This window comes from Colletes latitarsis, chromosome 10 (assembly GCF_051014445.1).
Source record: "Colletes latitarsis isolate SP2378_abdomen chromosome 10, iyColLati1, whole genome shotgun sequence".
NCBI lineage: Eukaryota > Metazoa > Arthropoda > Insecta > Hymenoptera > Colletidae > Colletes > Colletes latitarsis.
In genome coordinates, this window is record NC_135143.1 from 23,477,151 (window position 1) to 23,504,472 (window position 27,322).

Here is a 27,322-nt window from a genome sequence, read left to right on the forward strand (position 1 = left end):
GTGGCTCCAAGTAATTTAATTGTACATAATTTGCTTCAAAAAGTCTTTATTTCCGCTGTTATTACATCTTTCTTTTCACACGTTCTTAATAACAAGTGCGTCCCAGGTACACTCGTGCTATTGTTATCGTGCATTACTTGATGAATGTTATCACTTCTTTACTTCCGGTCTACTCACGATTTTGGGTCACGGTGTATGTCAATACAGTAATCCGTTAAATCTGACGGAATAACGGTATCGATGTCGCATTTCCGGTGGCAAAGGTATGATTTAACACTGTCCCCAGTTCTTCGCTCGTACGTTATACGTATATCCATATTTAGTACTCAAACAAGGCCCCAACGATCCCATAAGGCATATAGATAAGTAGAATAGTTTTAAGACTTTCGAGTTATCGAACAATTGCATTTTAATGCAAAAAAAATTACTATTCTTTGCACTATAAAATTGATATATTAACGAGTATATTTGCTTGCCAATTTTTTAAAGACATCTTATTTTTGCACGTCAAAGGTACAAAGAAGATAATTATTGGCGTTTCGTACTCTGAAATTACATAATTTTCCGCTGGAAATATTAAAAAATAAAGAAACAGCATCCTTGTACTACTTGTGGTAAGAAAAGATAATTTGGATAATGATGGCATTGATGCACGGGGTGTAGAAAATAGTAGACGATTACGAGAGTAAAATAATGCGTCGGTGACAGTCACTACGCAGGAGCTGTTAACATGATTTAGTATGATATTAACATTAACACCATTGCTATATTTTTAAATTGTTTAATGTACTTTTTTGTTTGTGTTTCATTATATTATATAATGCTCCCTTGCTAGCAATTTTTGTAATTATCTATGACGCAACAGAGTTATTAGTTTCTTTTCACATTGTTGTTTTATTCAAAAATTCTAGTAATGTGTCTTTGTTTCCAAGATATTCAATTAACTTCATCGAACGAGGAAGTTAGGTTAATAACAGCACATAGCTATACTTAGCCTTTGTACCGTAACGCATACATATTTTTCTTCTGTACGTTATTTTCCTTTCCACCCGGTACTTCATTTCTTTTTCTATATAATCTTGGAACGATAAAGACGTGCTATTATTATTATTTCTAAGTCGATATTCAGTCACTGTGTCCATACCAGTTTTCTCTATCCACTACTGAATCTTTGCTAGCCCATTTCAATATCAACATTGCAAATCATTCACGGTCTGTTAACTTTTGTGGGCTATTCAACGACTATGTATCAATAAAAGTGTCTTTTATCCGTGTTATCGTTAAATGTGTTTCAATCTTCTCGAGAATATTACTGAAGAAAATATATGGTTTCGTAAACAAAATAATTAAATAATTAAATAACAAAATTTTGTAAACACAGCGGTTCTATTACTTCTACTTTCCCGACTACGATTAATACTTATTAAATTCGCGAGTAACGAACAAAAGAAACTCGCATATGTTGAAAGTGGCACGTGTGATATTTAGAGTTTACCGACTTCGAGCTACAGTTAAATTGCTATGTACTAAATAACCATGTTCAGTAGAAACTGAAACACGCGTTTCCCGAGGTTCACCAATCGTTGAATTATTATCGTTGGCATGCACAGTCGTCTAATAAAAACGAAGGATCAGAACCGCGATTTCTTAACGTTTGCAATCTCCACCGTTTTTACTTGAAATCGCGCCGCTGCTCGGTAATCGATATAAAATTGCTTCTTTTGAAATCTCACCAGATCTCGGAGCATTTACTTTAACTCGATTTAATTTCTATAAAGAGACCGACTGTTTTCTAATTATCCTTATCATTTTTTTTCTGTTTCAGGTAAGTTCATCCACGTTGCTGTGCACCGAGTGAGTAATAATATTTATCCCGCTGGAACCTGCGCTCTCGCGAAAATTATCGACAACGAACCTCGCAGTCCTTTAATTCCTACGAGCATTCAAGCCTCGAACCACTAGAATTCGTGTAACGTTACCACACCCAAGATCGTTTACACGTATAACGTATCGCGCCGGCTTGCATAGCGCGTTATAAATTACCCCGATTTTTACTAAAGGCGTTTCGAGTTACATTTATTTACATAACTACGGCTACGTTCGTTCTCCTCGGTATTAAGGAACGTCGTTCGCTGGTCTGGGTTGGTCAGTCTGCCCGCAAGGAATAACAGAAACGGTACCGATTTTACATTCGTACTCGTCGGAGGACTAATTATTTTATTTGGAATATACAAAAACCTATATTTATATTAATCAGGAATAACGATCAATCCGTGTGTTCTAGTAATTATGGTATGAAAGGTGGTAATCTACGTGGAATAAATAAGTCGAAAATGTGCAATAAATTGTTTTCGTTTCAGATAATATAACTTGAGAAAAGAATTCGTCTGACGCGTCTGTCCATTACTCTCTATTTCTACTTGTCTTGATATCCAAGTCGTATTGCGAAGGAAAAATATTACTATTTGTAAAAAAATATTAGTACATTTCTGTTCGCGATAAAAAATTCACGAATAATTACATAATAAAGAAAGATAAATTTATCCAACAAATGCTGCTTAAAGAGAACGAGAAATTTTTTCGAGAGGCGTATCCGAAGTAGGAACATTAATTTGAAATTCGCTGGTATGCTACGTTATTTCAAAGTAGTATTTATTGTAAACTAATGTCTATATATATTAATTCAGTAAGGGTTAATAAATAAGACTATAGCAGCGAGTAAACGATACACACGCAAGAGTTTAATTGGTGTAAAATTACTACCAGCATTTTGTACCTAGCTGACAGAGTTGTCCCTTAAGGTGCGTGTTCATGCGATATTAAAGTCATGGTATTTTAAAGTCAACGTGATTTCTTTTGCAAGCGTGTTTTAATCTGCCATGCAGTTTACGCCAGGATAAATTAATGACGAGGTGCGATATACGTTATCCTTCTTAATAGCTTAGTGCGAAATTAGTGAAGTCCCTTTCTTTAAATTCCTCTTCTTATTTAGTAGGCATAAAGCTGACAGTGTTCTAGTCATTACTCGTACGGCTTGTAATTCTTTCCAAAATCTATCTTTTTATTTGTCGCGTTTCATTTGTGACACTGACGAGACGTCAGTTCACCGCGTTTACTATCGTGGCAGTAAAAGACGTGACTCAATGTCACGTGAACACGCATCGGTAAGGATGGCTCTCTTCTGCCATAAACTGATATGTCAGGGCCTGTGTCTATCGCGGTGGCCGTGTGAACGTGATCGAGTACAGCTTTGGAAGAAGAGTTCTTTCACGCGAACCCACGCGACTCGGCTCCACAACGAAGAAACAAGTGAATGTTTTCGATGTTGTATCGTTACAGAAAATTTAATATCGCCGTTATTTATTTCACAGTTACTATAGTTACTACGGTACTTATATAATAAGATTGGATAATTACACTAATTCATAATTCTTTGTTTTGTTTCTTCAGGAAGAATCGTCTTCCTAATGACATCATATCCGTCTACCGTAAGCATTCTGTATACGAGTATATAAATAGACAATTTCGCACGCGATGACAAAGTCTCTGGCAACAATTAGCAACTGTGGGACAAGATACAATGGTCGGGGCTCTCGCTATTTTCTGATGACACTCGACTGTCGTGTGCCTGCACTTTGTCTTTCGTGCGTTGGTCTTCCGCATGCTCGCCTGAGATAGCTTTAAATATCTTATAAACGTGACCGGTAGATTGCCAGTGAGCACGTAAAGAAACATCGCTGTCATATTGGATTACATTGATGTGCTAATTCGGCTTTAGAAGCAGGAAACGCTTTCTTCGTTTCTGACACACCCACATCTGATTACATTGGAGTTAATAGACCGGGTCTCGATGAAATTGGAATTTCTCTTATCTTTTAAATTCGTTAATTACGAGGGAACGGCACGACCATGCAAATGAAGGATCGCTGGGAAATAGAGTCGTCTGAATCTTATTGCAAAAAAAAATGGATCTAGATCTGTTCAAGAATAAACATTTCAGATTTGTACCTATCGTTTGGTACAATTCCTATGCAAGTTCTGGAATTATTATTCGAGGAAACGTTTACAGTTAACGTTGGTAACTGATTTTTCTATGTTCTCTGTCGACAACAATGACTGATAATAAATTTCGATAGCTTCAACGCGTCGAGCAATCGTGTATCTCTCCACGATGACTCGTAAATCACCAACTGAACAGAAACGTCACGTAACTCGAACGAGCGAGTAACAAATATGACGACCATGACAATTGGAAGTTCTGTCGTGCTCATAGGAAAATCTTATCGTCTACAAAGGGTTAACTATTTTTCGAAAAATTTTAATATATAAATTCTTCGATTGTTTTCGTATCTATTGCTAAAATAACACCGCGGCTGTTGCGTGAAACGTTTCCGCGTCCCTCACCGGCTGTAATTACTCTCGTGGATTCGTTTTTGTCGAATGGCTGACCGTTTGAAAATTTTGCGGAAATACGATCCCGCCGGCGCGGTTTATGTTTCTGGAACGCTCTGTTCGCGTATATTTACGTCCGTCTCTATAAATATATTCTTATGCAATACGCGACCCTTTCGGCGTGTGTACGACGAGGCTCGCGATGTTGGCAACGCGTTACTTATTTTGATGGGAGTCTACGATTTCCGCGAGATAAATGATGCAACGGCCATCTGCCTCGTCGGTCGGACTGGCTCCTTCATTATGCGAGACGCACGTATGTACGTACACGGGTCCCGGTAACCGTGTAAAATTTCAAATCGCAACTGCTGGGACACGTATGCTACTCGAGAGTCGGTTAACGGGATCCTAAAAATGGCTTCCGAGCCGAGTCCAATCGTCTCCGTTCGTGCGGAGCTCAGTAAAATATCGAAAATCGTGTATATGAATTTGCTTGATATTTACCTATCTTCGTTGCAATTCACGTTTATTATAGCTGTACGTGTCTCGGCTGATTCGATCACGGACCTTCGATATTGCAATGTCATAAAGAGTTCAGGAGATACAGCACGAACGGTGACGATGGTCATGAGAGTTTCTCGACGAAGTTAAAAAATTTCAAATCATTCTAAAAAAATTATTGTTGGTTGTAGGGGTCAATTGTAATCATTTTTGGTCAATAGACGTACCCCCGAAATCCTATCCATTTTCGAGAAAAAAATTCATTACCGAAAATGTAATGTGTGGCTAGAATTGTTACACTGAAACGTCGTGCGAATGTTTGAAATGTCATAACTCCTGAACGGATTGGACGATTTTAATGTTTCAAACGGCATAAAACGCGTATTTTGATGGAGAATATTATAATTCTAGGAATGTTCCAGGAGAAATGGTCTAATGTACAACCATAACTCCCACAATAGTGAGTGTATTTCATTGAAATTTATTTATGTAGCAGTGCTCATCGATATCTACAAAAAGTACGTTGAATGTAAAGTTTACTTGTATACTTTTATCTGTGGTAAGACTATCCTTCTCAAACTTTCACCCGAGATTAAGAACACGAATTCGTTTCCATTTTCTTTCCTCGTTCGTTGTATCTCCAACCATGAATTGCCATGTCCGTTTCTGTGCTTTCTAACAATTATATCCGAGTACTTTGTTCGCGTTCGAACGAAACCGCGGGTCCAAAGGGTCAGTCACGTATCGCCGTAATTTATATTTCGTTTACACGAAAAGAAATTTTCCGGAAGGTTGTTGATCCGTCGCTTAACGGGGAACGCCGCGAGCGCCGGAAACGGGAAAGCCTTCGGGGATGAAAATGATTCGGTTACATAATGAAATTTGCTGAGGAGGATTTAATGACGGATCTCTCTACCGGATGGCAGGCATCTTTTTCTTGGCCCTTGCGGTATCGCCGGTGCGGTTGGCGGTTAGACGCGAACGCGACGAAAGAATCATCTGCAGATTTAGTTTCTGTCTTACCATCGCCTCTTTTTGCCTCCGTGTTCTTTGCTCCTTACTTTTGTTCCCGCGGGAACGGGTAGCAAACTGCACTTAACTGTATACCGTTTCTTAAATACGTATAACCCTTGTTCGATTTATACAAATATCCTTATTTTTCGGTTCGATGAACTCGTGCAATTCGGAATTCTGTGAATCGTTATTCGATACGCTAGTTCCTCTCGATGTTCAAAGTGAAATTGTTATTTATATAATAATTTTTTATTTATATCATACGTAACTTCAAGCGTATATTTGCTTACGAATATTTGTGCTATTTTCGTGAAAAGATGACTCGCCATTAGTCGTGAATTCTTCTGCAGGTTGAACCAGTTTCGTTCTCGATTGTGCATGAAGTATTGGATTTTGATAGGGCACGTTCTTATTAGACGATAATTTAATTTTCGTCTACTATTGGATGCACGTACAGGTTTCCCCCGTCGATACACACAGTTATACTGATGCTCGAAGCACGAGGAAAATGAAACGGGCATCAGAGACTCGTAATTTCAATCGCAGTATTGTATTTTCCAGATTGAAAATATTCTCCATTGTACGATTAATATGATTCTGTCGTATCGTTCATCAGTTTTTCAAACAAATTTTTTTCAAACAATTAATTCAAGTTAAAAGTAATATGAATTTTAAATAGGATTTCATTATGTCATATACAATTTGGGTTGAATTTAACAGTTCGCAGAATTTCTTAAAGGGGGCCAATAAAAAGAATCTAGAGTAGACCAATCTCTTCTAAACATTGCAATATTATTAATAGCCATTTCAGCTCGAAACGTCGTTAATTTTTTTCAAAATAGAGAGCTGTCTCCTCGTGGTTCGTTCACAGCCGTGATCACATTTACGGTTGCGAGGATGCTAATTACAAGACTCTGGTACTTTTAATAAAGATAAACGCAATAACCGTGACGGATAATGACCGTTTGCAGAGTTAAATGGCAACGAAGACAATCGATGTTAAGCCGGTGGTTTCATGCTCCGTGCATATACGGAACCGTTGCGACACCGTGTTGTGGCAAATGCAAAACACCGTCACCGCCATTATGCAATTGCGGCTCGGCGTACGGTTATGCGTCCCGCAAAAATTCACGGATAATTTCATTCACCTTCGCGCGGTATATAGCTTTCGGTCCTTCCAGTGGCGAGTTTCTGTTTTTTTTTTTTTTATTCGTTCAATTACAAACAACGGGATAACTATCGCGGTTGGTCATTATTCCACGCCTAATAAAGACTTTCCAATCTTCTTCGATAACCCTGGAGATCCGACTGTCTTCTCCCCGGCAACGCGTATTATTCTGAAACACTTCGGGGCACCGGCGAAACGCATACATCACGAAGGATGCTGCACGGTGCAACGAAGAATAGAATCTCTTATCTTGGCGAGAGATCATCGTCGTATAATACATGGCTTTCATCTTCAGGCAGAACTATGTCCTCGTTTGGTACATGCGTGTAGCGGAGATTGCACGTGCGTGGGCAAAATCGAACCAACGTTGGTTAATATAGAGCTGCTGGACGAAGAGAAGCTCTATTAAACTACCTGTTGATAATTTATTGAAAAAATAATAATAATGTATATTTCTTTTTTAAATCGCTGCTAGCAACGAAACGATTTATTGGCATTTTATTAGCCACGAAAATGTGGAACGTTGGTATCGGTATTCGTTAATACGCAACATCGTTCCTAGATAATGCAAATGCACGTTTTACTACCGAACGTTACGTTTCTCCGATACCATTGTCGAGAGGCAGGACCACAATTTTGCGTGGTCATTGTCGGCTTTGTCCGTCTTTCGAATCGTAACACGGATCGACAGTCGTTTTCGAAACGGCGCTTAAAGCTTTACGTACGCGAAAACACGCGGCAATTTACAGTGATCACAATGGGACCTGTGTCGATGAAACGTTCGCAATGCGGTTTCGCGGTTCGCCCGATGAAACTCGAATCACTTTCCCTTTGTGTGCCAATCTTTATTAACGATTACCTTACCGATAAACGATTTCGTGGCCCCTTTGCTCGATAAAGGAACCCTTTGGTAGGAAACGTGACAAACTATAAAGGGAACAGATTTCGTTCCTTAATAGAGATCTTACAGAAACTGCAGCTGAATTCGAGGAAACGGTACGCCAATTTTTGGTACAAAAAAATGATGAGTATCGTGAGAACGAGCAAAAAAGATGTTTTCTTTTTGCAAATTGTATATTTTAATCTGGAATAAAGATTGCGTTTGTAATAGAGAAACACGCGTAATGTTTACGCGGCAATTAAAGAGACATAACGTTTCATGTTGGATAGTGTAAACTTGGAATCTTGTCTTTTATAGCAGTGAGATTAATTCAGGGTTTCCTAACCCTAAAAACTGACTCAGACTGTTCGTAACCTTACGTAGTTTTAATTGCGTGCCCTTATCCATCCTTCGCAAGTACACGCACGTTTCCAGAAAACCGAACTCCTCTTACAATTAAGGCTGCCAAGAGCCATAATTGGTTTCAAGCCCCTGTAAACTCTCAATGAAACTTATTCCTCTAGTGTAACACATTCAAAATACCTTATTTTAGCCTATGACGCAAGCCTTATATCAGTTTCCGTATCTTACAATTAGTTTAAGACATTTAATTAAATTAACTTGTTTTCAACGTTCGTTTCCCACGAACAGAGACTATGAGAACTCTTCTAGCAAGTAATGATCCAGTTTTAAAAAAAACATTGATATGGAGAATTTGCAACGAATTATTCTCTTCTTTCGAATCATATGTTTATTTTTCAAAATGGAACCAAGGGTGAACGCATTGAATAGCTTACAACGGTGCTTTCCCTCGGGGCGATTAGAAAAAGTTCGTTAAACGCTATCAAACATTGTGCCAGCGCTAATAACACGAAAGAGAAACTGCCATTGTTTTTCTAATTTGACTTTAAACAGAGAAAGTTTAGAAATCGTGTCGACAACGATACAGGTTTTTCGACGAGGATTGCTTATCAATCTTCAACCCTGTACCGTGTAATGTAACCGATCGGGAAGTCAATAAAAAGAATTCTACTACAAACCTCGCCGAGGAAATTTTATGGAATTTATATATTTAATGGTCGTTGAGAATTTTTGAAATTAAAAAAAAATTATTTTTATTATTTTATAAATTATTTACTATTTTAATATTTAATGGGGGATTCTAGAGGCCAAAATAAGACGAAAATCAAGAATACCAATTTGTTGATGAAGGCTTCGTTAAACAGCTATTAACGTTTAAAGTTCCAACCGTACTGAATTTTTTTCTCGAAAATGCGCAAGATTTCGGGGGTATGTCTGTTGACCAAAATTGATTGTAATTGACCCCTGCAACCAAAAATAATTTTTCCAGAACGATTTGAAATTTTTGAATTTAATTGTTAATAATTTTTTAACGAAGCCTCCACCAACAAATTGGAATTCTTTATTTTCGTCTTATTTTGGCCTCTAGAATTCTCTATTCAAATTTTTCCCAGGGGTGGCCGAACACCCTGTATAATAGCAAGTGACACTGCGTATGATCACGTATATATTAAATTCAAAACCGAGATTATATAATTAGTTAGGAGAATCAATTCGTCAAACTTCAATGCTAATTATAACGGGAAACCAATTGAGGATGATTATCGATCGATGACTAAGAAAATAAATATTTATGAGGCAATCGAGCAAAGTAATTTGCAATTTAGAAATGTTAAAAAATGCATTGTTTTGCATACAATTCACGTTAACGTAGAACGAAAGACATTTTTCATTGAAACGTTTGCGACCTGTTTAAGCAACGACTCGATAGTTCGTGATTTTGAAAAACTTACTTTAAGCAAAACAGTGATCAATCTTTTAAAGCAATTCATTTAATGAAAAAAATACTATTTTATTTAATTATTTTGAAAACGCGATTGCTGATACGATAGGTAACTTAATATTGTTTGTTTTTCAACTCTCGTCGGATGAGATCAATAAAGTTAAATATTAAATAAAGATGGTCGTTCGTAATTTGTATTTTCCCGAGAAAAATTTTATTAAAAATATTCCTGAGATTCTCGAGAATTTTTAGATGGGGCTCTAGAATCCCGAATAGCAACGATGAAGGAATTTGAGAATTTTCCGGAACTCGAGAAAATACAATCGCTATTCGAGCATGATCGTTTCGTTCGGAGTATGTATTTAAAATAAGGACATTATGCAGCATGTCCCAGATATTTTTGTACAGACTTCGCGTTTCACAGGTAAAAAAGAGACTTATTGTTTGGTTCGGGTATTAATTAATTCATGAAGGTTATAAATAACCGAGAAATTTCTCTGTATTATTTGTTTGAAACGCATAGAATTGAGAGTTAATTTCCAGCGAAGACAAATTACCAAGATTTTTTTATCTCTTAATAACCTGCCCCGGTTTCCGCAGAAGCAAATACGTTTCGCGTGATACGTTCTTCATTTTAAAAGCGGTTTTATGTAATTAACCGCCTTGGTGTTGGTAAAACTCATCCTCTGTGAGCTTCGTGAAAAATTTATGATACTTTCGTGTACCGTGGCATCAAAGAAATAACAAAACCACTCACAGGTGAAGTTTGATCAGTACGTTTATTCTGGATATAAAATTTAGCACAGACAAACGGGGCTATAAACATATAGATACGTTTTGCGTGTTTTTATTCGCGTACAAAAACAGTGCGTGTTGGTAGTGGCCGCGCGAAGTATAATTACACTCAATCGAGGACAATATGGGCTCAGCTACGCCATTAAATGAAATGGTTCTTCAGCCTTTGAAACTTTCGATGCCGACTGGACATAAATAGGTATTATATGAAAAAGAAACAGTTTCTTTCTCAATGAAAATCGTTAGTATCTTCGGGAACACATTCACCGTCGGTTATGAAGTTATTTTAAAGGATAATGCGCGAACCTCACCTCGTCAATTACGCCCTTTCATCGAGTGCATCCTTTCCACAAATTAAAATTAAAAACAGCTCTGTTTATAAATAAGAAATTAATTTGAACAAAATGTTCAACGAAAATAATACTGAATCGAGCAAGGTAAAACTTTGTTAATCACCTCAAAAGCGGGATTATATTCAAGGAAGGTTGTATTAGGTATATCTATTGTGGGATTGGAAGTGTATCGATTACGTGCTTCCGTCATACAATTAGACCATTAATTCAGATAAATATCTTCCCTATTGCACCAACTAAGGCAAGAGAAATGTTCAGAATTATTTGATATATAGCGAATATCTAGAGTTTCTCCAACAAAAAATAACTGGTCACAGGTGTTTTTCAATTTACTACAATTTCCAAATGTGTATAGTCTATAAAAATTCGAATTCTTTCTCCATACAAGATAACTTTAAGCATTTCAGAAGAGTACTATAGCTTCTAAAGTTTTTAAATCGAAGTAAACTTTTCCAAACATTACGACAATAAATTATATCGTAATTTCAGCTGTTACCAAGAACACGTTCGAGTGGTTTACTGTAACAGCTAATTAAAAAAGAGAAATTGATAAATGACACGGAGCAATGTCAGTTTTATTTATTTCGAATAAAATAACTCGACCTTGAAGAGGCTAATTACTACACGAATTAATTTGAATTTAAAGCCTAGGTATTTTATGGTCGTCCATACTTTAAACGGCACAATGAAAGAGAGAACTGCGTAATATAGAATCAACATAGTGCTATAATCTCTATTTATGGATCTTTCAATTTGAAACATTAAATTTCAAAAGCTCGTTAGTGATAGTGTATAATAGAATAGGGATTTTAATTTTCTAATTTCAGTTACGCACTGGCCATTAATTATAATACCTGGTTAAATCTGATCTTTCTGGAATAATGAAACGTGTAAATTATTTCAGCAGATATTTTTAGCCCATTTAGATTATTTTAGTCCAGTTATTAAATACCTTTAGAAAGATATTTCATTTGAACTTGATACCGAAAATCGTCATCGAGTATTTAATATTTCAATGCTTTTCGATACTTCTTGTTAAGTACTATACAGATAAAGAAAGATCAGTACTGGCCTGAGGGGGCTGTAGAGCGTGTACAGTATCGAGTAACTTTTGCTTAGTCGTGGACATTACGACCCAGTATACGTCGCAATACATTCCAGGGCTGATTTTTCTTTCTCGCTGTATTACTTCGACGTTACGAAAAGTAACACGTTCCGTTTTTCGTACGAAGAACCTCACGTTTCAATTTGCCAAGCAAAAAACATTTCAAGCTCGTTTGGTCTTCCGTAATAAAAACTAACACGCTACAACTTTTCTCCGCGAAGAGCAACATATATCGTATATCAGTATGTGGTCATTTTAAATTGTTAAAATTTATTTTGAAAAGAAAAATTGAATTTTCGAAAATATTAGTTAACGATCACTGACTCTGTCTGATCTTGAAAAAGTAATGAAATATACAAACTTTTATTGTAAGTCCTTTATCCTATATAGATTTAAATAAAATTAAATACAAATGTATTTCTTTTTATGTGCTTTTTCTAAAACAAATGAAACATGCCATTTCTCGTAAAGTTCTACTTTAATATTGAATTGTTTGGACGGAATAGATACGTACTCGAGAGTCAATGTTTCTGGTATTATTAAACGATGATCAAGCTACGTATGCTGTGATAACGAGAACAGTTTTGTGCGTCCCGTGAAAATTACAGAGTGACGTCCGCACGGTAAACAACTGTGATATTGTGGTCTCATTACCGCGGGTTTCATCACGGTTTAAACGCAAACCGAGTCCCAGGTCGGTGGCGTAATTCTGTGAGAATTGCAAAAGACAATACGGGCGTACGGGCTGTATTTCTCCTGTTTTGTCGTTGCAGATGCAGTACTCGCGGTTAAAGTTATTCCAAAGGAAACGGAGTTTACGTTTTCGATTGCACCCAAAACCACTTTGGGAAGAGGGATTCTACATCGACGCGATCCGAAAATCAAAGTACCCTCTTTGCATTTTCGCACAGTTTATAGTCCCGCGAACGTTCTAGCGACGCTTTTGGTCCGAAATTCGTAGCACCCGCGATGCTGTGGGAATTCGGAGAAGGCGATAAAAGCCAGCGATTGGGAACTTTAAAGTCGTTTTTCTAAGGAATCGTACTTTTCACGATTGCGGAAGGGACGTTAAAAAAGCTTTCAATTTGAACTTTTAACTGCTCGTAGAAGATACGACCTTCCATCTACTGTCACAACTAGTGTTCAATCTCTTGGATTCTTGGAGTTCCAAGGAGCTGCACCTCCCTTAGTCGAATTGACATAACTCAACGTGCAAACATTTCCTATCTCCTGGTTCCACCGCGCCAAGGGGCTGACGTTTGGATGTGGCCATTGAAGGTGAGATCGTTGTTTAGATACCGGAACGTTTGGAGAGAAAATAGGAAAACTTTCCGGGGCAGTTTAGACGCGTCCCCTGCAAAAGAAATATTTTTACTTTGAAGTGAAATTTATTTGATTTAACAGCTACATCGTTACTTTGTCAGAAGTCTTTCTAATCCATAAATAATTATTTCTCCGACGCGTGCAAAGGTTCGAAAATTATGGTACCATTGTCTTCTAATCCTGAAAGCCAGGCCATCGATACGCTGTAGAAAGCAACGAGAATCCGACGACGAAAAGTTCAAAATAGAAAGTCAGTCGCGCCAACGCTAAGGGTATGCATGTAAGAACCGGTTGCCATTCGCGTTTTACATTTCATACACAAAAATGAACGCCGTTTAAAACTCAACCGCCACTCGCGTTACAGGAGCGTATCTGTCACCGTCGTTAAGGTTTCCTAGCCGTGGCAAAAAAGCCACGCTGCTGGTGTGCACCTTCGATTCCGGTCTCGCGCGAGCGCAAGATGGCACTCGAGACGGGCATCGCGTGCATGTGCTTAGAACTGGTTTGCTCGACCATGCGAGCGAACCGTGCAACGGTGTCTTTAAAGAAAATTGAAAGGTGGGTCGTGTTCCAGGAGATCCCTTCCATTTTCCCGCGGGCTCTGTCCGTTCGTGGAGCAACTATGCAGACGCGAGTAGGGATCCCCTAGGGACCGATCTGCCTCGAGGAATACCGGAAACCAATCCTTTCAGCGCTGAATCCTTCGACCACAACAATGTACATGCGTTTCTCTGGATTAGGCGAGTTAAAATCTTGTGCCTCCTGGAAATTGATTAAAACAATTTTAAATTTATCTCTGCAACGTCTATTTTCAACGATTGGTTATTTCAATAGGCGTTCCAGTAATTGGATTCTTGAAATTCAACTTTTAATCTAAATGCTTTGGAAACGGAAGGCGGGTACTTTGATAGAGCGAAATAATTTTTGGTCAAAGGAAAATTTAAAATGACGCTCGGGCAGCAAGCACTCGAGGAACGTTCCTATACGTACGCGACACAGGTATTTATACGATACGAAAGATCCGTTGCAACGCCGTAAAAGGGAGACCGTTTAGACGTATCGAAAGCACGGAGATGTTCCGTAATTAATTGCTCGGCTCGAAGCCGTCGAGCGTGCTCGCCAGACCGTGATCGTCCCGTTCTTTCGATTCCAATTATACCGAGGCGACTGACGTATATACGTCCGTTTTACGCCGATTAAAACGTTCTTCGTCACCGACCAAAGACGCGCCGCGGTACCCGATAACTTCCGTCGCGAATCCGACGCGCGAACTGCCATTAATTTTTGACCGTGATCATTATTAATTACGGCCCCTTAAAAATCCTGTAGCGCGCGAAAGTTTCGTCGAACTATTCTCATCGAAATCTTTATTTTTCTTGTCAAGGTGGGTATTACTATGCGAATTATCAATAATTTGCTTACAAGAAATTTTGAGAATTTTTACCTTTTTGAAAATTTCGTACTTCACGTAACTTTTTAAGAAAATAAACGATAGAATATTCTTAGTTTCTCTTTTTAATTCAAACACAGAGGAATTTATTTTCGTAACTGTTAATATTTCGATAATCTTTACTATCGAACAGAAACTTTCGTTAAAAATTACCCCCCTCGTATAAGAAGCGGTTTTTACAGTTTTTAAGCCGTAATATATAAGTGCTTAGGTATCGTGTGTCAAAGCTCAGCATTAAAATTTTCGTTATTGTTTTGTGCGTATCCTCGCGTAAACCTTTCCAATAAATCATACTTCGATAAGTCGTCGTAAATCGGCTTTAAGACATTTCGCGCAGCTTCACAGAGAGGAGTCTCGCGATTAAAATTTTCAAGCCTATCTTTCATGGTGCAACGTCACGAACATTGGCTCGTAGGTCCAGGAGGGCAATAGTGACGTTGGAAATTGTACGATGCGATATACTCTGAATTACATTTTCCATTTCTTCTTTCGTTTTTTTCCGATGACTAATGAAGTTGCCTCTCGATAAGGAAACAAATTGCGGATGTTCTTCGAACGTAGATGTAAATATATGCATTCAAACTCAAAGAACAGACATTGTTTCTAAATGTAATTATCACCGATAGCTAACCGTGTTGGTTTTCCAGCTACCAGAATGCATTACTTATGCTTTCCCCAGGCCTGGCTCGGATACTCAGAAATATGGAACGTGTTTTACCGCTCGAGCAATTCCGTTCTTCCGCGGGCAGATAGGTAGCAGATCGTTTTACACGTTCACTCTCACGCCCGTATTCGTTCCTGTAGACAAACATGCAAACTATCGTCCCGTACACATCATTTACACAACGTTCCCATTATGTAAATATATTCGAGAGACTTATTAGCGCATTACGATCGGACATTGGCCGGTTCTCATGGAAGCGTTCCGTATTCGTGCGAGTACCCCGGTTGCGGAAAAGTGTTTCGCGACGAGTACATCGGTACACGTGGTCAACAAGGGGCCCTCGGTTCGGCGCAGGTGTACGCGTTCGCGAATACGTCCATCGGCGATCGTGTAGCGCACGCAGTGTGTAACCGGTGCCTATTCGAGGAGATGGCCCCCGGATCGTAAGTATGCGCCGCTGGTACGTCATTAGCGAGCCGACGCAGCAGATATCCGGTGTGTAACGATTGGCGGGAACCATAAATCGATCATTTAATTGCACTCCCGCCGGGAAGCGCATTTTACTAGCCCACCGTTCGCTCTGCTCCGTGCTCCTCCTTCTCCGTTTGGTCATCCTGACGACCGTTATACGCCTAGCCGTGGCCACGGGGGAAGATCGATGCAGCCGGGACCACTGACTTGAATGAATCGTGAAAGCGGGGCCCGATCGGGCGAACACGGAACGGGACCTTCTGAAAACGCGGAAGTCGTGACCGCGGTAGCGGCTAACGACTACCAGTATAGATCTTAAAGTCCACGGAACCTTCGTACGTCTTACAAATTGTAATACGCGATTTCGAACCGAGCTCGGATTTTATCGTGGCTCTCGCGGCCATTCAGGACCAGATTATTTTTTTAACGAGCAGGACTTTAATCATAGGTTGGCAGACCAGTTATGATAAACCGAGGAACGGAATGTCTCTGTCCCTCGTATTTTCGATAAGATCTATAAAATTCGTGCACGGCAGTTTTTCCACGGGTACAGGTTGAAAATATTGAAACACTTGTTTCGAAAGCTATCGTTGGACAAGCTACGTTGTTATAATCGTTCCTGGTGCATAATTACCCGTGATCGTGTTTGTATTTTCGAGCATCGTTATTCAAAGCTCCTGACGATCGGTCTGCGACGCGATCGATCAAACCAACGTCGTTCCCGGATACGTTCGCTCGCCAGCGTTGTGTAAATTGTTTTGAATAGCACGATAAGTCGCGTTTCGTCGGCGGCTGGTGTCTGTGTTTGCTTAGGGAAGATGTACCGAGCGAGATTAATCAATTACCATTCGGATATCGCGTGCATTGCTGGAAACGGTACGAGCTCAATGACGGGCGACGCGCGACAAGAATAATTATACGCTAAAGCCTGAATGGACCGCGCGAGCGCGGACAATTTATACCGGCCAACGTTCGCGAATATTTATCGAGACGATTATCCTATTCCTTAACCATAAAATAATCTGTCAATGTTGGATACAACGATGCGCGATCGGCGAACCGATATACGCCTACGTGGAGCGAATCCCTCGCCGCCTACAGCCGCAACGGGCAACGTGTTTCAAAGCGGCCGGCCATTCATCGAAAATCACGCTTGTATCCCATTCCGACTGCAAACTTGCCGCTCGATCTTACGAAAACTAAGCTCGCTTATCGTGTTACGCGTTACATGTTACGCGTGCCTATAAAATATTAACGCGCGGTCGTCCGCTAAACACGCCTCGGCTCTGTATCGACGCAGCGGGCGTCACCAAAAGGCAGCGACGCGTCATTTTGATACCATCGATTCTTCGAACGATCCATCCTGTTGCATCGAGGTCGATAACTGTTTAAATACACTCACGATTCGTTTTCTTTTTTTGCAACTGACCCACGATAAATTTCAAACGACCCACGGCCAGTTACGAGTGACCCACGTTAAGTTTCGGGCGACCCACGACCAGTCATGAGTGGCCCACGATATGTTTCGAGTGACCCACGATGAATTTCAAGCGACTCGCGGAAAACTACAAGTTGCCTACGATAAATTGCGACGGATACACGACGAGTTTCGCGCGACCCACGATAAGTTTCGAGCGACCCACCGTAAAACGCAATTAGTCCGTGTTCAATTGCGACTGACCCACGATAAATATCAAGGGATTCACGGTAAGTTGCAAGCGGCCTGGGATTAATTGCGACGGACACACGATGAGTTTCAAGCGACCTACAATAAGTTCCGAGCGACCCACGACAAATTGGGAATATTATTTAGTTTGATCGTTCTGTACGTTCCGATGGAACGAACAGGTTACTTAGTTTGCGTCTCTATTGCTCGGAAGAGGCAACAAGGAAACAGTTCGAAACCGCAAGAAAATTCTATAAATAAAGATTTTAATCGCGCTCGACGAGGTAATATTCTAGTTTGCAGTAAGAAAATAACATTCGGGCGAGGTTGAAGATGCCAAGAATTTGAATTTCCACCGAAATGGACTTGACGTCATAAACGTGGCCGCCGCTTACTGTGACGTCGGAACGTTCGTTTACGTTTAAATTGATGTGGGAATCCAGCGTGGTTTAGCGAATTCTGTTTTGAAATCATCTGAATTTATAGTTAGAATATCTCCAGCAGAGAACCGACTTATTATCTATTTTTCCGCGTAAATGCTTTTTCGTCGATATTTGAAAATATGCGATACACGATACGTTACAAAAAAGAACATATTTCAAATTGATCAAAATGATTCTCGTTCCTCGTATCCAATGAAATTTCACGTTCTTTTAAATCATCGTTCTACGTGGATACGTGTACATTGGCACTCACGTGTTCTCGGTACGATCACATTTAAACGCGTTATATGTATCATCCCCTAACACACGTACGCGAACGTTCGTTTCAGCAGGCTGTAAAGGCATGCAATCATAGTCACCCATGAGAAAAATCGAAGAACTAGTTCTCTCTGAGTGGTTTCTACTACCCGATCGAAATACGTTCGGTGAATTCGCTGTGTCGCGTTGGTACGCAAATATCGTGGGACTGGTTGTGCATCCAACGGAATTGCGCCAGCCGTATCAAAGAAGCAACACCCGTTGTCTTTCGTTTCTGTTGATGCTGAAGTTGTTGCGCCGTGAACACCGAACGAGACGATCCTGTACGATCATTCCGATGATCGCAGTCGGATCGTGTATACGTCCGTTGTTTCAAAGGTAGCGAGGGATAAGCTGAAGTTTATATCATGTGGCAGAATAATGCGTGAACGTTCGCCAAGGTTTATGGTCCATAACGTTTCTCATCGGCGAAAGGTAGAATCGAAACGTTTCTTATAAACCACGGAAGAATTTAAACCTCTTCTTTTTTTGCGTGTGCCCACAGTGAACGAAGGAAATAGAGGGTGACGGGAAATAACAAAGCTTTAAATAAACTGTATTTTATTATATTCTTTTCCTTTTTATTAATTCCCAACACTTGTGTCGTGGTATCAATTATTATTGATATTAAAACATTTGCAGCGTATTAATGTGATTTGAGTTTATATTTCGCTCGTGATAAACGCGTCCTGATACTTGCTAAACTGAAATATCAGAGATATATGGGAATTTGCTAATTAGTTTCGCTGCTTTGAAGTTCGGATCAGTCATGTGTCGATCGACAGTCAGAGGTGTCGTAACTTCGTGCATCTAAATTTCTAATTACGTTAATGCTGTCATCGATTGGAAAATGCCACTCAGTATTAAAGAGAGATATGAGGTAGTTCTGTGACGTCACAGTCGTGGGAGTGGTTTAAGCATGATGGGACCATGCAACAATGTGAAATAAAGAAACAATGAGATAATGTTCGATATTAAACCCGTTCGATAGGATTTTGCCAATCGATTACTTTTGTCCTCTCAGTTTAGAACGTTCGATACTATTTGGAGCTCCCAAACAACGAACGTTAGGTGTAAAATATATCAGTAAAGATTATTATACACGTTCACGAGTATATATGTATAAATTACACGTTAAAAAGAATTGCTTCAGAATCGATTAATCGTTCAGGATGTATTTTCGCAACTTAATAATCGATTAGTATTTCGATTACGTATTAGTTATGTAAATTCATGTAGTATTATTCTAAGCCGTGTTCGTTAATTTTTGGTTTGGAAAACTAAGTTCCACGAGTAGAACAAGACCATTAATAACCGTCTTGCTTTCGAGTTGTTCGTTTCCCTCTTATTTGAGCTACTTAGCCCATAGTTATTATTTATGATAGCTAATAGCACGAACCTTGTACTCATTATACACTAGTAGGATAAAACTTGTATATAGTTAATTAATAATTATCTTACGCTGCGAGAAGCTGTTGTACGCTTCCTGAGTCTACTTTCCAAACCGACGCATACACGCGCGCGCGTACGCCAGCCATTTATGCTAACAAGTTTCTTCGGTAAAGAGTTAAGTACAGGTAATTAACTTGCGAATACGACAACTATGATTCCGAAGTTACGTTTAGACAGACGCGGTTTCGGAGGCAGGCTTCGTCAGTATCGCATAAATTCAATTTCCTGAAGTGTTACGCACAGGTTACCTTCTGTATCGTGCGTTCGTAAGTACTATAAATTCAACGCTGTAGTGGTATTTGCAAGTACATTCCGTAGTAAAGATTTTCAGAAACGTTTCTCAAACTTTTAGACACGATACGCCAGCGGACGTTCAAGATAGAAGTTGTTAAATCTCAAAGAAATTTCATAACAAACGAAATTATCAAAAAATTAATTTTGGTTACGGTTTATTCGATAAAGATATTTTTCGCGTATTATACGCTATCGCGTCGTGATTTTTTGAATGATTGGAAACGCTTCCCGGTTGATAAGAATTTCAGTGGCCTTCGAATGCTCGTCCATCGAATACTATAATTTATCCTGTTCTCGTAACACGGGGAATAGAGTATCAAGGTAGCACGCGTAGCTTCCTGGTTATTAATCACGATACATCGAACGGCTCTACGTGACCACATTTTCAGGGTTTGATAAGTTATTGCATTGAATGCAAATTCGTCTTGTTGATCGCGTGGCGCAACTCATCGTGTCAGGTTTTCAGAAAAGTTCTACGGTGGCTTTGTTTCAGCCGATCTATCTTGCCCCTTCGGAAGTTGTAGAAATAAGAAAGGCAGAGCTACCTGTTCCGCGGGGAATATTGATAGGAATGGTTTACCGTTCGCCAGTGACACGTAGATTTATATGGAGTCTTCCGTGGATCGTGATACAAGTCGTAAAGATACAGAAGTTTTCGTAGAAAGAGGAGCACAACTTTTTCCTATTCCAAATATACACTATTCATAGGAGCATTATGCTACGCGCACGAATCAATATAACTCATTAACTATTAAATTTATCAAAATATTTCGAACGAAATTTAATATATTCGAGGATGTATTTTTATTTTTTCAGATATCCGTAATCTCGAATTTTCCTTAGTATTTTATTTTTATTCGCGTAGATCGTTAATCCGAAAATATAATTTCGGTTTGATACTGATTTTAAAGAATATGGATTTATTCTAAACATTACAGAAGAAAACGGATATGCGGATGACGGTAGATCATTCGAATAACGGATAGTTAGATAATGGATTTTACTGTATTTAAATATTTTTATGAAGAATTTCGCGACGACTGCATGAAATTGAAAATTCTTCTCGATCGTTACTCGTATGGTTTATTGACGTAGTTGTTATTGGACGTTGGTACTAGTGGGAACTTGCGCATCTCTGTCTAAAAGAACGGAGAAGATACTGTCCGTATTCAAGGCTAGCCAGCTCGTATTTGCATTGTATTTTAGAAGCCACGTTTGCGTATTTGCCGTATAGCCGGTTTGGGTCTTTCAATTTCTTCCAGTAAACACTTTCGTTGCATAAACACTTTAGGTTCCCTTACGCGGAGCTAGATATCTATTTGGTCTTTATGATCGAGGGAAATCAAATTTTTTCGTTGCGTCGTTTAATCGCACCTTAAAACGTAAAATATGTTATTTTTGTTGTACAGTCGTATGTACAGTCTAAAGACGTATGAAAGCTTTTTTAGTATAATTTTATTGTTAATTCGTTTCAGCTTCTTTTCATTTCCAAACTCGAATACTCGGTTTACCGAAAGTACTTTCGTCCTCTGCTTTCCTCTCCTACGTTCGATTTATCGATGAATTCGAAACAACGAAATCGATTTCGAAAGTTTGATACCGAACCATGTTTTAGAACGCTCTGAAGAAAAGGAACGAAAAGAAGAGCTGGTGGAATTCGCGAAACGCGTCCGTACATAGAAGGCCCAGATTGTGTATCGTGTTTGTAGGAAACGCTGATCGTTCCTATAACCGTAATTCCTGCGCAATGCATAAAAGAAATAATAAAATTATAGGTATTCCTATACGGCCAGCAGTAAAGTACACTTTTATGCCCATTAAGGAGAAACTCGGCGAGCAGACGGTGCTTCGGGCTTCCTGCCAGAGATAAGTGAGATACAATCCAAGCATCCAAATATCTCGAGCCTTGCAACCTCATTAAACGCGAATTCTCGCAGACATAAAAGTTTCCCACTAAATCCAATACATTTTATCAAAGGACCAACTTAATTTGACGCGTTGAAAATTCGAAATCTTTTTTCCAGAAAACTATCGAACGCGTCTGTTTCAAATTTTGGTGTATTTAATGTTTCGTTGAGCTGTAAGAACTTCTTTAAGTGCTAATTATTTGTTGTTTCTTTTCTTTATACCCGTGGCTGGCGCAATAATTCTAGAATATTTACTTTACATATTTTTTAAAAATTCAGTTTGGAATACGTATTAAATTTTTAGGAAATCGCATGAATTTCATTTTATCTTTCGAAACAGAAATTATTTCACGACCCCTCGAAAGAACATAATACGCAAATCCCGACGATGCTTCCCAGCGAACTTTCCGAGGATTGTTTTTATTGGGTTTTCGATCGGGCGCATTATGCAATGCACACAGAATTATGCAAAGTTCATGAATTTTCAAGCGCTCGAGAACAGTCTTTTTGCCAGAAAGTAATCAGTTATTTCAACGACAACAACGTGCAAGAAATAAAAATTAGTTCACGGTAATTTTAATTAATCGGATAAGTAAGACGAAAGGTCGAAGGCTAAAAACGGACGCCAGTTCAGGGAAGTTACTTTTTTCAAGTTTCACGCAAGGGATAAGCAAATACCCGAGAGGCTCTTTTCACGCAGTCCCTTTTTAGCCACGAGAGGCACTTTCGTATCCTCGACAACTAGACCAACTTCTGCGAACGGATCTCGAAGGAACAGCTTGAACTCTGAACAGAAACGGTCGGACCTTTACCAATGGTCTTGGTTGCTCCGAGCACTAAAACCGAACGTTTACGACTCGCTGCGATCCCCTCTCGTTCTTTGAGTCTTCGAAGGAGAATCCTTTGCATGCGTCTTTGGATCGGTATTACGCGTCGAACAAAGAGCTTCGCCGAGACAGTGGGAGAGTCATCGTGGATGCTTCCCTTCGACTCCTCTTTCTACACTCTCGCCTTTGTTTGCCAAAGTATTTTTGCACGCCGCCTCAATAATACACAAGGTGTCTCGTAATATATGGGACCCATGAATCGATTTACTGCTGGGGAGGAAAAAAAAACAACTCTATACGAGCCTTTCTAAAACAGGCTAACGTATAAGTCTCCGAGCAATGGCACGATTCTTGACCAGCTTTAACTCTCCTCGACGATTATAATAAAAATCTGTCGCGTCCGGACCGTGTACAAGAAAATGGAAATAATTTGAAAAAGAGAAACTCGTAAAAGTGAAAAGAACCGGTTACTTGCGCGGAAATAATCGTAAACCGATCCAAATAGTAGAAAGGATGACAGAAAATTCCAGTAGTAATTAGACGGTCTATTTCGAACGAATTGTATATTATTACATCAGAAATTTCAAAGTTGCGAGTCGAATATTTGTCGATAAAAATTGTATTTCAAGTCGTGCGCGTAAAAGAGAATTTTCTTGTCTGGAGAAAACATGGAGAGACATGCTCGCGTGGGTTTGACTGGGCTCTTTGACGCTGAAAGTTTAGATCCTAGGCCGCTGGTCCGCGACGATAAAAAAACGCGTCTTCGTCGAGGCATGGGATAGGTTCGATCTTGGTCGATAAATTCAGCCCATAAAATCGCCACTCCGGGAGCTTCTGCGGCAATCAGGGGTCTTTGAATGAGGCTCTCGAGTTCTCACAGGACGGCCACATAGTTGCCCGAGACGTTTTAACAGCGGAACGTAAATATTGCGCAACACGCACCACCACGTGAACGTTCCGGCCGACGTAACGTCGTACGAGGGTCGTAATTCTTTCCCGGTTCTGCGTTGCACTCATTTATCGAGACTGTCGATGCGGAATCAGGTGAGTGCAAATTTTCTACCCCCGTCCATTGACGTGTCCTTATATAAAGCACCGCTCGGGTATGGCGTTTAACGCAATCGCCATCGGGCGATAAATTAACAACAGCGTTCGTACGGACTGCTAAGACGGATCGCATGCGAAGGTGCTTCGCGTTCCTCGTACGAAGAGGAACCGGGCAGCAGGAACGAGAGGAAATAGCGTAATAGAGAAAGAGGGTACCAACGGTCGCACCCCGGCGGAAAGCATCGGCGATGTTGGCTCTTAAGCGAATTGTATGTACGCTTCGTTACACTTATTTACGACGCAAAGTCAACATAAATAATGCGAATATAGGTGTACCCATTTCTCTCGGGCGCGGTGCATAAATCGTCGGTACCGCGGGATACTCTCTGACGTCGATCTACCGCGTCAAGGGGTGAAAATCAATTCAACCGGCGGGGGTAAACTAAAAAATCATCGCACGCGTATACAAGGTGCGATCGAAACTATCCTACCAACCGACAGGCAAGCGATCTCTCGCGGGAAAATAAACGAAAGAAAGAGTTTCGATTTTATAAATTATCGGCGAACGATCGTACCTGATAAGTGTACGACCATGTCGTTCAAATTTGCGTGTTATATTTTATTTTTTTTTATCATAGTGTCTTTGTAACGTGAAACAATTGTTATATCAATGTTACTGTTAGGGGAAAGTGGTAACTGCTGATTACAAATTGCAAATAAACTAGAATTGCAGGTAATGTTATTACAATATTAATGTTAATATTATTGACATATACTATCTATTTCATTTAAATTGCGATAAATGGAATACATTATCCGCAATATTAATATTAATATTATTTGTAATTTGTAATCAATAATTATCATTTCGGTCTAATGATAATGCTAATATTGTACATTAGTCTAGTAATATATGTTGTGTCTAACACGGCGAGTACTTCGTTGACTAGACATTATATACAAACACGATAGATACGGTTTCCAAACCAGCGTTTTTCGAAAACCAATCACAGGAAGAAAGATTATTATATTATTTTACATTTTCTATTCATTTCTGCGCACGGTAACAACTTTTGCAAGCTTGTACAATATACTCTGTTGCACCCTGTATGTTTGAGTTTCAAGATAGCGCACACGTCGGCTCGCAACTTCTAATAAGGGAAGGATCTAGCTTGTCCGCCTTCGATTTTAATCTACTTTTGCAAGATGGTAAATTACACGTCTCAGTTTGCTATGCGCAAAATATTAGGTGCCGTAGCTCGATAATTTTAGACGTACCTCTAACTTAAGTTACACATACACTATGCACTGCAACGTGTGTTTCGAATATCAATCTTTGTCACTCCGAGTAAACTGTGGTAATTTACGACGCTCGATGTTGTAAGTTTGAATCTCGTTCACAGTATACTTTTGCAACATAGGTGCTTCTTATATTTCCAATGCACGTAAAATAGACCAATTAAAAAGAAAATTTCAAAAATATAAACTCCCAGTCGGTATTTATACTCCAAGGTGTATACGTTTAATTATTTATATTTTTCGAATTATCAAGTTACGACCCCTGACATTTTTGCTCACGACGACCGGGACATGTAATTTAGCATTCAGCGAAAGGAGATTAAAATCAAAGGCGGACAAGTTAGATTTTCCCCTTTTAAGTGCGCAGATTATCTGCGTGCTCATTCATACTGTGGCGATCTCACGGCGAAGCAAACCGTTCGGTGATTAGGGTTGATTTATTGACCGAGATGCGCTCGTCTTGCGCTTCCCTGTACACTGTGTTTCCTTAAGTGTCGTAGGGTCAGGATCGAGGCGGTTCGTTCCACGCTAAATCGATCATTTTTATTGGGTGTCAGGGATCTTGTTCAAACTGTAACATGTTCCAGTTAATACCAAACAATAGAAAAGGGAGGCAAGTTATTTTGCCATATTTTGCCGCATTCGAAACTGTTTGAGGAACACAGAGCTTCAAATTTAGCAGTTTTCACCGATTTTTTAATATTATACAGTACAAAATTAATAATCTCAAACGTAAAAATGTTTAAATTTGTAGCGGAATAGTTGAATTAATCATCAAATTACGTACCCAAACATTGCAGATACCAATTCACAGTCAAAGTCTGTTTTGGAATTTCGTTTCGTTTCAACGTTAAAATTTAAATCGAAATCTATACTTTTTACAGTACGTTCTTACAGCTGGCATTTTTCTATCTATTTCTATCTTTCGCGTAAGCCATGTTCGGATATGAACCTTCGGAGTTGACACGCCGCCAGCATTAACATTACCTGATGCACACCGCGGGGAGGTTTCTTGTTTGGTCTTTGTACATCATAGTGGCTGTAAAAAGTACCGATCAGATACGAATGTACGCGTTACAACATTTCTGAGGACTTTAGGTAAATGTTGAAATTCTCGACCGCATTACCTGACATCGAGTTATGCTAATGTCAACGACGGTGTCAAAACTTTGTGGGTCCATATCTCAAAAATAGCGTTTTGTAGCGTGTAAGTTTTAAGACCTCCTCAACGTCCCGTCCAATCGAAATAACATTTCCAGCAATTTCAGAGAATCGTACAGGTAATAAATTGAATTTCTAAACTTATTGTGAACGAAAACTAGATTTCAAGGTATTCGACTGTTTTAAATTCCATTGAAATTCTTGAGGGAGCAGCCCAGGTTCGGTATCGTCGTAAATTACGATTCGACGTTGCGATCGGAAGGAATCCGCGGATCTTCTTCCGCGTGTCTAACCGAGCGTGGTCGCGACGAACGTCCTTGGCCGCGTCGCGGAAACGATACTTGAATGAGATACTGTAGGAATTGCAATGAACTTCGAATGCTAATAGTGAATGAACTGTGGGCGACGTACGTTGCTCAATTCACGCAGGTGTAAAGTACGGTCGCTGCCGTACGGGACAGTGGAACGCTCGTTAGCCACATGCCGCTCGTTCTGTGAGCTACCGGAACTTTGTTTATCTTGATTACGAAGCGAGAACGGTTCTCAGATAATGACAATTACATCGTGACACAACGAACGATACTGTTCTTGACCATTCTCGTCCTTTGACTTTCAATTATCGATACTTTTCCGGTAGAAACGCTGTTGGATCCTTACCAAAAGGAGTACGTATCGTATCAATTAAACTATTAGGTTGTGTAATAAGTTCCAGTACTCTACTGTTCGCAACTATAAAAAAGAATTTCCAGAACGGGATGCCCATCTTGGAACAAAGTTGAAGCACTTTAAAGACAGAAATTACACAAAGTCGTATAGAAAAATATAATAAAAAAAGTAGATAACGTCTGAACAATGACGGATACTGGAACCAGTCTGTGTCAGAGTTTCGTCATAAGTTGTAGGCGGTGAACGTTGCTCAACTCGCATAACAGGTGTGTTCCACAAACGTCGAGGAGCATGGCAGCACACGAGAGCTGATACAGTTCGTGATAGGCTGGCGTCCTACGCG

The 27,322-nt window shown here is 39.5% G+C and overlaps 1 protein-coding gene across 1 annotated transcript in view; it reads left to right on the forward strand.

Moving 5' to 3' along the window:
* Nucleotides 1-27,322, forward strand: part of Cad99c (cadherin 99C) — a 131,423-nt gene that overhangs the window by 35,298 nt on the left and 68,803 nt on the right. The gene's annotated exons all lie outside the window — the stretch shown is intronic.